The sequence below is a fragment of the Myripristis murdjan genome, chromosome 5, assembly GCF_902150065.1.
Source record: "Myripristis murdjan chromosome 5, fMyrMur1.1, whole genome shotgun sequence".
Lineage (NCBI taxonomy): Eukaryota > Metazoa > Chordata > Actinopteri > Holocentriformes > Holocentridae > Myripristis > Myripristis murdjan.
In genome coordinates, this window is record NC_043984.1 from 2,849,901 (window position 1) to 2,865,571 (window position 15,671).

The following is a 15,671-nucleotide window of genomic DNA, read 5'->3' on the forward strand; positions in this document are numbered from 1 at the left end:
AAGCGCTACCATCTTGGAAATGAGGTGCTCTATTTTTAGTTGTGCACATGCTTGAGCATATGCCCTGAAAAGAACAGGGCTCCAACAGTGATCCTGGCTCTTGGTGAGTCTTGAAAATGAACTAAACAACACATATGGTAAAAGCAAAACAGCTATGCAACACGAGACGGCTGGGCAGGAGGCTTTTCACATGAAAGGAAACCTACTCTTACCCCCTCCCACTGAATAGTTTGCTGTAGAGGACAGGCGATTAGCTCATTACATTTGTGGTTAAATGTATGGCTTAAGCTCTCATGTATTTAAATACCAAGTTGGGGTGGTGGGGGGGGTGATGATATTCATACAATGCAGATAGATCGTAAGCATCTGTGCTAGCCACTATTCCAGAGATTTCACAGATTAGTGCTGCAGGCTGCATTAAAGAAAACATTTCTGTCACTGTCAGAAATAAGAGCCACGCTTCATAACATTACATGCAGCTTGTATGTGGGCTTGCTGCCACTACAGGCAACTGAAAAAAAAAAAAAAAAAATCACCACCATAATGCTGTCAAGACAGAACATGTAGAAATGTTGGGCCACTGTTACTGGGAAGAAATCCAAGTAACATATCTATATCCATATCTATATCTATCTGTAGATATAGATAGATATAGATATAGATAGATATATATGTAGTCTGTCACAAACTTGTAAGTTAGAGCTGATTGATTGCAGTTTGTAATGGTATTTGCCTTCTAATGTCTTTCATGCATGCTCTACTGTTGATTTTATTTCACTGCATTATGTTACAATCATACAGAAGGAAATAACATAATTAAATTAAATGACAAGTTTTTAATTGCTGTAAACATAACATTAAAAAAACTCCATTTGCTCTTATTAGGAGAGGGTGCCTTTAACCTGTTGTGTGTAATAGCAAAGTAAACCTCCTTGTTTGATGTGATTCAGTAGCAGGCCATACATGGGCCAACTCTGTGAAGTTTGACTCTAATCTCTGCTTTCCGTGTGTATAAAACTGCATCCATGGATATTACATCAAGCTGACTTTTCATTGTACCGGGGGGAAAAAATAACAACACCATTCATCAGGCGCCTTTTGGAGTTTTTCTAGAAGCAACGCCCGAGGTGCTGCACAGCAGAGAAACAAATTAGCCGTGCGCCTCAGTTGTGCACAACATGTCTGAGTAATTCAGACCTCCGCCACAGTAGACTGCACCAGTGACCATGTACTCTTGAAATGGCATCTGGTGGGTTCTCATATGTCCCTCACTGCAATTCTTCACACGTCACTGGCTGCAGCCGAGAGTGTACAAGACAGAATGCAGCTTCAGCTGTAAAGCTCACACAAAACTCAGCCTGATGACAAGGTGTTTTGGTGACAAATGACTGTTAATAGTACTATTTTAACTTCCCAGTTGAATTGCCCATTCTTTCCAATTAAGACAGTTGACAAGTTGATGCATGGATGTCACAGAAAGCATGTGTGAGAGTGCTCCATGGCAGCATGCCAGCTCTCAAACAATGAGTGCGTGTGGCATTAGATTTTGTTCAGCTTACAGTAATTAACTCCTCTTTTCAGTCTCATTCAAACTTTCTTTCAGAGCTGTAGCACAGATAATTGCATTTTCTTTTTATATTCCAAATGATCGTTAGGAACAAAGACACACACACACACACACATACACGATCATCATCATCATCATCATCATCATCATCATCAGCACAGAAGTTTGGAAAGAGACGGTGAACAAGAGTGAAAAGATGAATAATTTCAAACACACCCCCGCGTATATCTCTAATGTAAAACAGCGCTACCTTCTGTCAAAACACAACCCATGGCCTCGAGGGAGCGCTCTAAATCTCAGGCCACATATTGATTTGACACCTCCATCTAAAGTTAGCCATCACCCAGCAACCTCGCAGCTGACCTCACCGCTATGATCCAGCTCTACAGATTGCAAACTGTGAAATTTAAACTGAGAACCCTGCATGCCTAAGTAAACGGATTTCATGCACCACCACCAAATCGGTGGGTCTTCTGTGAGTGTGCTGGACACTGTGTTCAGCATGTTCACTTCTAAAGTTTTAATATGGTAAAGTGTTCTGTAACTTGAGAAGGTGAAACTAGATTGCACATGGAAGACCATAAAGCGCTCTGTCCCTTCATTGCTTTTTTATTGTGTTCACAACAAATTTAGCCCGGATACATGTACATTACATAATTTATGATACACATTAATGCTATTTGCATACCTGCTCACAAGCTGCCGTTGTTGCAGGTACAAATAGCGACAAAACAAACGGTACACAGTGAATTCACCCTGATTGTGTGCACAGGCATTGACATACACACAGTACTAAGCTGATTGTTATCCATTTCTCCTCTGTCCTCAGTATTTTTCTCATCCACCCTTCATTTTGATGACAACCTACCTGCTCACAGTCCCCAGTGCTCTCAGCTCTGTTCCTTTGAGGCAGGAGTCTGGCCACACTGTGCCTGCTCCTAATTTTTGCAAGGTAATAGATCCTTCCAGCAGCGTGTGAGTTTCTGCTTGATGCTTCTCTGCTGCCCAGACCCAGTGACTGCCAAAAGCAGTTTAGGCTTTTTTGTATTTGTAGTTACTCCAAAGACATTGGAGGTTGAGTGGGCGGTGAAGTAGAGGGGCACCATAAAGGGTGGGTCAAAGAGGGTTGAATACTTCCTAAAGAATGAGACTCTTGGAATGGCTTATTTGTTTCCATAAACGCGATGTGTTTTTGATGTGGAGCTAGCAGCATGAAGTCTGGATCGCTGTGACTTTACAAGTTTAGGATCTGTTGGGCGCGCTCTGTGCGAGCATGCTGTGAATCTAATTGCCATGATTTAGCGTCCTAAATGTTAAATGTGTGTTTTCGAGTATTGTGTTGTATAAACTGTTGGTTAAATGAATGTACATGAAAATAAAAGATTCAACACCATGAGTACAAACAAAGTGATATTGTTGTTTGTCCAAGAAGCATTTTGAAAGTCAGTCAGTTCAGATCAATATGAAATGCAACACACACAGCACACATATAGGGCGAGGTTCCTACCCATTTTTATTACAACACACACACTGGAAAAACCTTAAAGAGGTAGATTGTATTATATTATATTGTATTATATTTTATTACTCTTGTGGCCTCTTGTGGTTCTATAATATTGGAATGACAGCTGATGCATTTGTAAATGTCGTAATTTTTAATGGAGGTAATGATTTCCTGACAAAATGGCAGGGATATATTAATCACCATCTTGTTGACTGTAATTAATGACACAATAAATTCCTCATGGGTCAATATTTCACAGTCAAAATGGTATTGAAATATTTAATAATGATATTTGTGGTTTAAAGCACACTGAGCATGCTGTCAGGCAGACCTATAAGACAACAGATAACTGATTGATTAGAATTGCAGTGCCGAGCTTCATCACGGTATGTGTAACAAGCTGGAGTAGATAATGCCATCATGTTTTCAATAAATACTCCAAATGTGTGTCATTTAGCTGTTCTGCCTCTACCACTTGAGTGCCCTTTTATTGCAGACTCTTGCATTCCAGTTGCACACTTCAGCTTGGTAGAGTTGTTATTTTATTTTAAGACATACAGTAAATGTTCCTGGCCGCTCTCCATGGCGACTGAAATAGAGAAGTCATATGAAGGTGCGTCACATTGTCTCCTCCTCCTAGTTGTCATGTTGAATCGGGGGCAAGCCGGAGCATGCTGCTCTAATCTAGCTCACCCATTCTTCTCCTATTATCTAATTGCTTTAATTAGATAATAGAGCCACATTTAATGTTAGTCTCAGGCACTGTCAGCGTGCTAATGATTCCCAGGGAGGCTCATACAGTGGGAAAAATGATATGATGACAAACTTACATTTAATACATTATAAAGTGTATAAACATGTTTTTCACAGCATTTTGAAGTGACACTGTCCTTGTTGCTCATTGTTCATTACTTACTCTGTGATTACTGCCTGTAAATATTATGTGTGTGTGTGTATTTATGACTTTTAAGAAGAAAATCGTACCTCCAAGAGACAGGGATGTGAGGTCACCATCAACTGTGTTCTTAAGCCCGTGCCGGACACCCTGCCTTCCCTGCCCTAAACAGTAAAACTGTTGAACTTTGTGTTCAGCAGCAACAACAATCATAAAGCTGTCAGGCGTGGAGAAATATGCTTTTAGGTATCATTTTCTTGCAGGTGGCCCTTCGATGTGTCTCGCCGTTGAGCGCTCCATGACTGCAAATATCCACCCAGCTGATCAGAGATTCTGAGGCAAGATTTGGTTTGCGGTTATGAAAAGTCCTTTGTGAGATAGGAACATTCATTTGTCATGTGGATATATGATTAATACTATCTGATGTTTATTTAAAAAAGAGAATGTCTGATATGCCATGACTTTATAGTACAATATGACAGCAGTGGCTTATGTTTATTGATATGCAATCCTTAGTGTCCAGAGTACTTTATTCTTGAACATACCTTATATATTTTCTCTAACTGCTGGTGAGTTACTAGCTTAGTGGTTGACTGATATGGTAAGCTGACACCATCGGTATGTTCTGCTCATGGCTGTTTTTTATAGGCTGGAGGTGCATGCAGGCCACCTGGCCAGGGTAGAGGTCTGGGAAAGGGCGGTGAGATACATAAAATGTGGCAAGGCACTATATCAGGGCCGCTATGATATAGGACTGTGGTATAGTTAGCCATAAATTATGTCGTTTTCGTTTTCTTTAACTTTGTGTCTAGGATATAAAAGTGAGGAAATGTGGTCTTGAAGAGCTGTTAATATGTCACAAACAAGCATGTAGGACAATGAGATCCCAGGCAAAAAAAAAAAAAAAAAGTCTTATTTGCACTTCATTTATTAGTAACTTATTGAACATATAAGGCACATTTTTTGTATGTTAGGTTTTATGTACAATAAGTTCCCAAAAGTAGCTGTAAAGAAATAAAGTTGTCATTTTTACTGATTTAGTCATTTGAACAAGCAGTTTCTGCATGAAGCTGTCCATGCATAACCATGAATGAAAAGCAAAAATTAAATAATACAGTGATTGTCAATAATGTATATTAAAATGAACAACTACATTTGAAACAACATGCATATCGTTGCTGTCCAGTGAAAAGCACATATCTCCAAAATGTCAACTTGTCAGAAACTAAGAAAAACAGTCTTGTCTTTTTTTTAGCTTGCCGACACTGCACTTTTCAGTTTATCTGATTAATTTTGAAAAACTTTAATAAACCCAAGGGGTTGTAGAATTTTCTGGAACTATAGAGAAGAAGGTAAATTCTAAGTAAAAACATGAAAATCACCAAAATAAGAGATAAATGGTTTTTACTGGATATGCACATGCAGTAGTTTTGTATCTCAACATAAAGTTTATGTTTAAGTTATTTGATGTCATTTAAAAAAAAAATCCTGTTATTGACTGGACAGTCACACAATGAGATATGTGATGTTCACCTGCTTTTGCCGTTTACCTATTGAAAAGAAGAGAATTATCATTTTTGGACTTAAAACGTGCAGTTCAGCATGCAACATGTTTCCTGGGCATTTAAATATAAAGCGCCTGCATTTTTAAACAGGTCCTGGGAACTCAAAGGAAATATCATTTTCCTTAGCTGAGATTATTAAAACATCCAAGATAAAGAAAATCACATTGGACTACAAACATCTCATCAAGATTTAGTTGATGAGTGCTATTTAAATTTTACTTCACACAATCATATAACTAACTATCTGTCTTACCTTGTGATTTCTAGTAATTTTCCTGGCCTGGTCCTTGAGATAATCGGTGTCAGCATATCTTGTGCCAGGTCCATTTCAACACCTTTGATGGATGCTCTCATCACTCCCTGGCCACAAAATGAGCTCAGGTTCCAGGTTTGATTCTGTGTTCAGTCGCATAATTGAAGATACCACGCTGGTCCAAGAGGTTTTTCATATTGCTGTTACTTGCATCATTAGGTTCGTCCTGTGATAATCTGTTTCCTGAGCCCAGTGGTTGGTTTGCTTTCCGTGCAAAATGCTCCATATTTCACACCTTGAAGACTCTGGCGTGGGACATTCCCTCTAAAGCTTTCAAATATAGCACATGTACAGTGATGGCCAAATTCTTTGACCCAAATGCCGAGCGGCTCCTTATGACTGTCTGCATCTGTTTCTAATGGTCTGCCTCATAATTCACACCCCACCTCCTCTGGCTCCTCGTCAACTCCCTTTCACTTCATTTGGCATTGGAATCTATCCATTCATTGATACACCACTTTACTTTGATTTGTTGTGTCTTCCTCAGATACAGCTTTCTTAATTAATGCCTTATTACTTTCACTCATCTGGATCCATCTCTGTCAATGCTGTATTTTAGTAAGACACCACGGTATAACAGCCATAGGTACTTCTATTCTATTGTTTTACATGTTTGTGGAATTTTTGCTGGTTTCTGGTTTGTATAGTTCTGACAGGAAGGTGCTTGAAAATTGCTATGAAGTTACAGTCGAAACCATGTTGTGGTAAAAGCAGATTTTGCATTGAGAGAAGCGAGTTGGCAGTAACCCCCCAAAATCCAGGTCAGAGTGAAGCTTTGGCCCGGAATATTGTCCACATATTCTGTTTTCATCTTTACACTTTAGAATAGTTTCAGACTCAGGAAGACATTTTTTTTTTTTTTTTATCGACCTTAGATAACGTTTTGGAGCTTTAGGAAGTGTGTCATGTGATCAGGAAAGTGAATGCCCCCAACCACTAGAAGAGGCAAGTGGTTGATGAGGTCACACCATGTGTCTGATTTACTGCTTTGCTTGCTCTGCAGTGCTGAAACATTCTGGTCACAACCCAACCGGCGGCGTATAAATCAGAAGATATTTTTGAAACCATTGTTGTTAAAGAGCCACTTAACAAAAGGTTATCGAGGGGTTGTTTCACGTTGTCTCTTTGTTTGCTATCCATTTATAATGTGCCAGGTTTCCATAGAACAAACTTTATTGCTTCACACAATGTTAAGGGTGTAGCTTTACACAGGACTGATATAGAATGTGTTTCTTTTCTGAGCTCACCAAACATAACCTTCTCTGCTTGAGGCAAACACAAGTCTTTCAAACGTTGCTGCTTTGATAGCGATAGAATACGCAAATGCAGAAAAAACATGGCGAGACTGTTGGGTCCCCATTGAATCTAGGGCTGAACAGTAGCTGAACAGTAGGCTGAACATCAGTATACTACCAAAATCACAACATGGCAAAATGCAATATTAAAATTGCAAGAGCTGCAATTTCTTGATAAAGGTAAAACGTGTGACAAAACTTCGTTGTAAATTAAATATTACAGTGCTACCAGATGTACCTGACCTACTAATTGTTGTAAGAAAACATGTTTTTTTGGTACAGACCCCAATTATAATGAAAAAATGATCAATCCCTCTAAAATTGTGAATCGACTCACAATTGCAATACCTGTAAAAAATAATTGCAGCGTGATTTTTTTTTTTTTTTATCCATATTCCTATTCCTATTTTATCCCTAATCTAATCTCTGAACAAGGTGGAGTCATATACAAATAATTGAATCCTTTCAAGCATTTCCAACCTCCTAAAGCACACTTGCTTCCTTGAAGTAGAAGAGACAGCTAAACCTCTTACAAAAACTCACAGTCAGTGAATGCTCACTTTGCTGACTCTAAACTCAAGTGACATTCATCATGTCCCCGTCATGGACTCAACAGTCTTGAAAACTCCATTTTAACTGAGCTACACTTTTAAAGGAATTATTTACAGAAAATGTGCTTAGAGACATTGACTGGAGCTGTCCTCACGGCAAACGCTTATCACACTCAGAAAACCTGTGGCTCATTGTAAGTCAAGTGGGAGCAATACCCATGTGATGTTCCAATAAGGCACACAGAGCCAGCCGCTTACATGGGCAAGTTTTCAAGAAAACAGAAAACAATTGCTTTTTCAGTTTCTAACTTCACCTTTTTCTTGAGTGTTATAAATCCCATGCACAAAGTTCACAGAGAGTATAGATGGATTATGATGGCTTATTAGGGTTATGACAGAATTGAAAAGAAATGTATGCAACATCCATAGCACCAGAGGGGTAGGGGGTAATATTGTGTGAAAACACTCAGTGAGAATATAAGACATATAATCAGACGTTTGACACTTTTTTCTAATACATTTCCATCTTTGCATGTGGTAATTTCCATCTTATTCCATTAAAATTAGATGAAAGTTGAAAATGTACAGTATAAGAGATTAGAGTTTCTCTGAGGTTAATCTGAAATGTTGGCTGCATTTGTTTTCTGCCGTATCTGAGTGACAGTGCCTGCAGTGGATGACCTTATCAAATTAGATTTTTGAGTCAGGTTTAGCAGTGAAGCCATACTTGGCCCATAATAACCATATTATCATAAGCACAGAGACTTTGAAGAGACATTGATGTAACTTAGGCCCTTTCAGAAGAAGAAACCATACGACTGATCATCTGATTAAGTGGTCCTGCAGATGTTCTGCAACGGGGCGCAGCGTGTCAGGTGCTACATGTTAGGTGTTACATGTTAGGTGCTCAGGCGCTACAACACTAAAGGGTCTAACATGCTTCACTGTAAGGATTCATATGACAAACTGAAGCCAAATGTTGTCGAGATTGATGGATGCACTGATGATGTCAGCTGTTAAGTTCTGTGGAAGCTTAATAACAACAAGCAAAGACTCCAAGGACTTCCATTACTGCCCACAGAGTCTTCATACACCCCCCTCGTCCGAGCAGGTGAGGCATCCAGTAGAACTGAGCTGTAACCTTGAGGTTTGTTCTGTGAGCTTTCATCCATGGAACAAAACTTAACCATTAATCAACTCTCTGGTTTCAATTTATCACATGAATTCATCTGCCAAAGGATGTGATCTTAATTTTGAATCAGGTTAGATTCATTTTGCTGATCTCTTATATTGTATCCTGTTTTAGCACAGGTCTTCTTTGAGGTGTATGCAGATAGATAGATAGATAGATAGATAGGTATACTTTATTGATCCCAAACTGGGAAATTCACAAAATGTAAGCAGTGGCAACCTTGCATCTGTCAGTTAGTTAAAGCTGCTGCAGGCAAGTTTCTTTCAAAATAACTTGGGCTGTGTTTTGATTAGCAGAAATCCATTTGTGTTTCAGTGATGGTGAGTGCTGGGGGACTAGAGTGGCTTCTTGGCCTGTGATTTTGAGGATTTTTTCTTACTGCGGTGAAAAACCAATGTATCACGGTGGTTTGGCGGTGAACAGTCAATGACCCCCATCCCTGCTGGTCTTTGTCCTGTGTCTCTATGACCTTCCAGAGCATATTCCAGAGATATTTAACATTTTGACTCTTGGAGAAGTTTCACATTATCTCAAATTGGCCCAAACTGGCCCATAAAAAAATGTGGTGACAACGGTAGTTAGTTCAACCCAGTGGTAGGCATCACATAAGCACGGTATTGTGGTAACAGTTATTGTCACTTGTCTGATGGCTTCAGATATGAAGTTGAGCGAGCAGACTTTTAGTTTAGTTTAGGAATTTAGTCAGGAGTGTAGCCTTTTTTGAGTTTAGTTTAAATTTTAGTGAGAGAGGGGCCTGATTTTTTTTCTCATAAATTTCTGATTAATCTCTGAGATAGTTTTATTTATCTCCTAAATTTCGGACTTTAACTTTGTTCTTTTGCCTGTGCGCCAATGCCAGTTTGACACCGACTGGAAATTGTCTTCTGTAATATAAGCATAATTATGTATAACTGACATATAATTGAAATATTTGTGCATATGTAAAGCATGTAAATGCATTATAAGTAGTACACAAATGAATCCACCACCCTAAACTGTGTGCTTTGAAAAGTGGGAATACTTGTATCATCCACCTAATTATATCTACATACTACAATGAGCCTGGACACTGCGTGAAGGAAAAACTGAAACCTACCTTACTATACGTGCAGTTCTGGCATGGAGCAGGTAAACAGATGGATTAACAGAAGTGTGTAGTCTAGTGAGATGAGGGATGATATCAATTACGCTTTAAATGACAGCTTAGCAGAAATGTGAAATGCTCACATCCTGGCAGTTAGCCAATACAGGAGTGGGAGCTGGTGTCAAGCTGTCACCACAGCACACTCAGCTCAATTCATTTCAGCTCAAAAATGAAGATTAACATAGGGGAAAGTAGGTATGAAGAAGAATATGGTGTAATGATCATTTTATTTAAAAAAAACAGTTATCCTTTTGACCTTAGCATTGCACAAGACATACCCTACCTCAAACATTAATTCAGTACTAAAACTTAAACTCCAGTGTTACATGTATTAATTATGACCAATATTGTAGTGCAGGGTGTCCATAAAGTGTCTTTACAATTTAACAAATTTATTACAAAAGCAAATGAATAGACAAATCTGTGGAAATTATTCCAAAATGAGGAGTAGATATTGAGGTTTTTTTTTTTTTGTTTTTTTTTGCCTCATTTAATACACCTCTGTATGGGCACCATCAGTTGCATGAAGCACATCAAGACGGTACTGGATATCTTGCCATGTTCGCTGTAGCAGAGCCTCATCAATGGTGGCAATGGCATCAGTGATCTTTTGCTGAAATACACAAATGCAGTGTGATTAAAAACTTTGATAACCACTGAGTACATAGAACAAATCTGATTAACATATCTCATCAATTGCTTTTGTAGTAGATTTTTTTTTTTTGTAAAAGACATTGTGGACACCCTGTAGTATTCACTGTGTACTGTCTCATATTTAGCCGCACCCAATGAAAATGATGGACCTACTGTCTGTTCTGGGCAACTTCCTGTACAGTGCTGGAGTTTACATGAGGACACTGAAGGCAACACGTAGGCTATTTCAGGTGGTAAATGTAACCTAGCGATGGAGGACAAGCAAAATCTGAGGCTCAGGTCTTGTTCAGACACAAAAAAGGATGCCTGTCGGGTTTGGGTCAGACACTAAGCTCTCAGGTTTGGCCAAAATATGCGTCCCGTTCTGCACTCCACACCACCCTAGAAGGTAACAGGTTCCTTCCATGTAAACCAGAAACACAGGGAGTGCTTGCTACAGTCACTACAGAAGAGTTAACAATAAGGGGACACAAAAACCCCTTTAAGCTTTGAACGTTTGCTGTGAATGTGAATGTGAGGTGATTTTAAACTGTCATTTTATCCAATGCACCAGCCAGCAAAGTTCACAATATGGAATTACCTATACATGCAGTACCTTTCAAGTTTTACAGAGCATTTTTTTTTTTACTCATTAGTGAACATGAATGGGACTGAACTGAGGTAATTTTTATTTGACTTCTAAGCTGCCTAAGCATATTCTGTAAACAACCAGTGTGGTCCTTTTAAAGTGTGCTTTTTTTGTATGGTGTTGGCTGCTAAAGAGCCCCCCCCCCCCGCTCCAACTTTGAGGAACCATGGGGGTTGGCCTCCCTGGTATTTTCTCTGCATCATGTGGTGTGGTTACTGAGGGAGGGTTGGGGATAACTGAGATGTCTCTTATTTCCAGCCAACAAGAGATTTGTTTTATTTTTCAGCACCATAGCGGAATAAGAGAACTTATTACCTAAAATTCTCACTTTGCATTTGGGGGGGTTTTATTTTTATTTATTGTCATCTCATCCACTGATATTCAATCCCCGTTCCCCCTGCACCTGGCCTCCGCTGTCTGTCTTTGGCCATGGTGATAAACCCATGGCTGTCCCTGTCGAACAACTCACAGAGGACTCATAAAGGTGCCACCTGTTGCCTGCAGATGCCGGAACGCTTTACTTGGAAAACTGCAAACATGGCGCTACTCAGTTGACTTGACCCGCCTAATATCCTTTTCCTGGTGACATGTGTCCAATTAATGCCACTCAATCCACAGCCAGTACAAAGATAACATGAAATTTATAAAAAGGTTAAAGGTGGTATGCCCACGGCTAGCCATTAGGGCAGTGTGAGATCAACACAGTGTTGCTGTGGCCCGGATGCTCACAGAATGAGGAATGTGAATTACCCCTCCCCTAAGCCCCCTGTAATTGTATCCCCCGACAACGATTGTATCCAAAGCTTAAACTAACCCAGGGTTGCTGAGAACAACAACAGCAGCACTAACCTCAAGACCACCACCACAACCAGCCACAATAATAGCAGTAACTCAAGGTATTTGAACACAATCTGTGTAATAACTTCAGTCGACACCAAGGGCAGTCATCTGTAACTCTTAAAGCGAGTGTCACACATACAGATGATGAGGAAATACTGTGCACTGCACAATACATCCACCACCGTAACTGATCTTGCACAGGTCTAAATCCTATTTTTCCCCCCCTCCTGCCAGGGAGCTGAGATAAAAAAAGACTTTAAACAACATTTTTCACTAGTAGATATAATGATGTGCCAAGATGGGCTCTTTGTGCGCCGTGTGTCTTCAGTGCTAGAAAGGCCATTGCATTTTGGCAACCTATGAGAAAGCCAACGAGCTGTCAAGTGAAATGTCATTCTCACTGCCACTTGCTTCATTTTTGAGAATCTGAACACGGGTTAGTGCTGAAACGGGGTCTCAGAAACTTCACACAGGGACGTTTTGAAGACTTAAGCGCTTTACAAGATCAACAGATAGTTTGCGTGAGCTCAACTCCGGCGTGAACACAGACACGCTTGTGTGCAGATGTCTGAAGGCAGCGTTACAGGAGCCTTGATTAGAGAGGGCCATCGTCAGCGCGCCCAGCAGGTGGTCACATGATCTCAGTTGTGATGAGTGAGGGCTGGAGATTGTTGACATGACAGAATGTAATGAGGACAGCACAAAACCTTCTCAAATGGAAACACAGAAGGCGGTGTCCTGTTGCTCCTGACATCCCCATTTCGTCCTCTTAAGTCATTCTTTCTAGTGTATGGAAGCAGCTTCGCCTTTTGGGGCTGTTGTCTTGATGAGCAGTCGTTTCATTTAGAAGAGAGGTATAACATCGGTAACGGCAAGCAAGAGCACTGAACCTCTTTTGGCGAAGATCCTCGAGATTATTTCCCTCTAAATTAGTTTGTGCAGACAAATAGCCTGTGCAAAAAGGGGAACATATGTGTTTTGACAATGAATTATGAGTTGAATTTTTATTTCACAGATGTTGTGAAATAATTATAATTATCCTCCGTAATTTCCCCCAGCACAAAATTCAGTTACAAATTAAAGATGATCTGAAATGGCTCTCACGATTTGTCCCCTTGTTCTGTTTCTGTCACATTTGGCAGGTTTACAAAGTGCACTTAATGCGAAAAACAAAAGCATAATTGCACATGAAATCCTTGCTGCAAAGAACTTCAACCCAGCCGTAATTGCAAGCTCTGTTGCCCAAGCTCGGTGATATTTTCAACACACGGGGTTGTAATTACATATTTGGAATCTGATGACACATTAAAGTGAGACATTGTACAAGCTACTCCAGCGAAAAGCTAGCACCCCACTGTTTACTAATGGACAACTATTCTTTGGCCATCAGTCAGCTGATGCTGTTTCCCATAGACGAGGTTCTGCACCTCCCGGTACCAAAACATCTGAGTATACAGTCTTTACAGGGATAGTTCACCCATTCTGGTATTATTTCAGTTACCCCCCTATGACAGCAGTGCTGCTATCTTCCTCTCATTGACTACGTTACATGCACACCATATTCCGATTCGGGTCAATATTCTGGTTAAGGTAATTTTCCGAATAAGGTGTTTATATGCGCTGCAGCAACTGGAATATTCCATTTACATGTTACTTGGCATGTTCCTGTGTTTCGGCGTATTCCACGCTCTTATTTAATGCAACACTCAACATGTCGGGGCAGCAGTACGCGTATAGGCGTCTGGTCTGCCAGAAATACAGAAGAAGAAGAAGAAGAAGAAGAAGCTGTCACTATTCCTGTGTTTTCTCCCATCCATATACTCGATGATATTTAAGCCTTTCATTAGCTGAAGGCAGACTGCAGTCTCCTCCTCGCTCCAAAAATGCTGACTCTTGCTGCTGTTCGCCAGGTCGTTCTCCCCGCTTGCAGTAACCATAGCAACAAAGATGCCCCAGGATTCCTTGCGAATTGAGCATGCGCAGATGTAACTGAATATTCCGGTTCGGGGCATTTTCCGACTAAGGTGTTTACATGGCACAATATTCCGGTTAAAACAGACATATGCCAGGGGTCTTACTCAGAATTTTCTCCAACTGGAATATGACCTTAATCGGGTTCGGTATGTGTTTACATGACACGTGCACAACCGGATTATTGCATATATTCCGAATAATACAGGAATATGGTGTGCATGTAAACGTAGTCACTGTTACTGAGTGCTGGATACTGGCTGGATGCTCCAAATGCTAACTGTTAGCCTCCTGCCACTGAGGTGGACTTCCTCCCAGCTAACACTCTGAAAAATGTGTGTGTGTGTGGGGGGGGGGACTATCCCTTTAATGCAGCTAAACCGTGGGTTACAGCTGCCATATAAGCGTGGAATTAGCCTCTGTCAAGACCTGCCCTCGCTTATGACAAACCCACAAAGGAGCTTTCAGATCAGGTTGCCATATTTTCTTGCCCTAAGCTACAATACATGCCATCATCTGGCACGCTGGAAGTTAAACACATTTTATCCCAAGTTTTTACTGTCAGACACTGAGGCCGGTGAGAGCTCCAAACCAGTAAGCAACTTCATTCATCTTCTCAATGCTTTTGAGGAAAGAATGGAGAAGAGCAGGAGCAGATTGTCCGTACATCACAAACTGTTATTTCGTTACTGGCGCTCACTTGTATGGTTAGTTGTGAGTTTCCAGTCCACATGACTTGCATGTCTTTGGACTGTGGAAGGAAACGCATGAAAATGGGGACAGCATCCAAACTCTACACAGAAAGGAGCAGGGCTGGGAATTTAATTGTTTCCTTTCTGCGGTGAGGCGATAGTCCTCTATATTGAGTGACGGTACAGCAGTGTAAGCTACTTTGCTTGTGATATTCAGTAATATCACTATTGTTTGGGAAGCTGAATGGGCCGCAATGAACAAGAATATTTTTGTCTGACGCACACAACATTTTTAACAACGCAGCATGGCAGTCTTTATGTATCAAACAAGTCAAATAAGCTGTCTCATTCAGGATGTCCCAAATGGAAAAATAAAAAAAACAACAACAAGAATGATGACCTACATGGAAAACTGCACTCAGCACTGCTGCTCTTAGATGGCTGATGGATTTGGGCTCTGACGTCACAGCCAATACCAACAAAGTATCAGCATCTTAAGTTCGACTGGAATCAACTGGAAAAGAGAAGCCTCACTCTCATCCTCAAACCATGCATTTACTGATCTAATGAGACTCTATCAGGGTAAGTGGGTCACAGTTTTGTCTGCATTTAGCTTTTAGCCTAAGTTTTGACCTATTTCTGTACCTGCCTCGTGTACAGTTGGACGCATACAGTGGAGATCAGAGTTTTGATTTATTTTGCCACAGCATGACTGTCACATATGAAATTACAATGTGCTATATTTGTCTGTGGTCTAAATTGTGGTCACTGCTTGTGTCTTGAAGCCCCGATGTCTTCGATGCGGCGTATCTCAGATGCCTAAGCCCGTGCCCCTGTGACAAATGGTGCTACCCACAGAG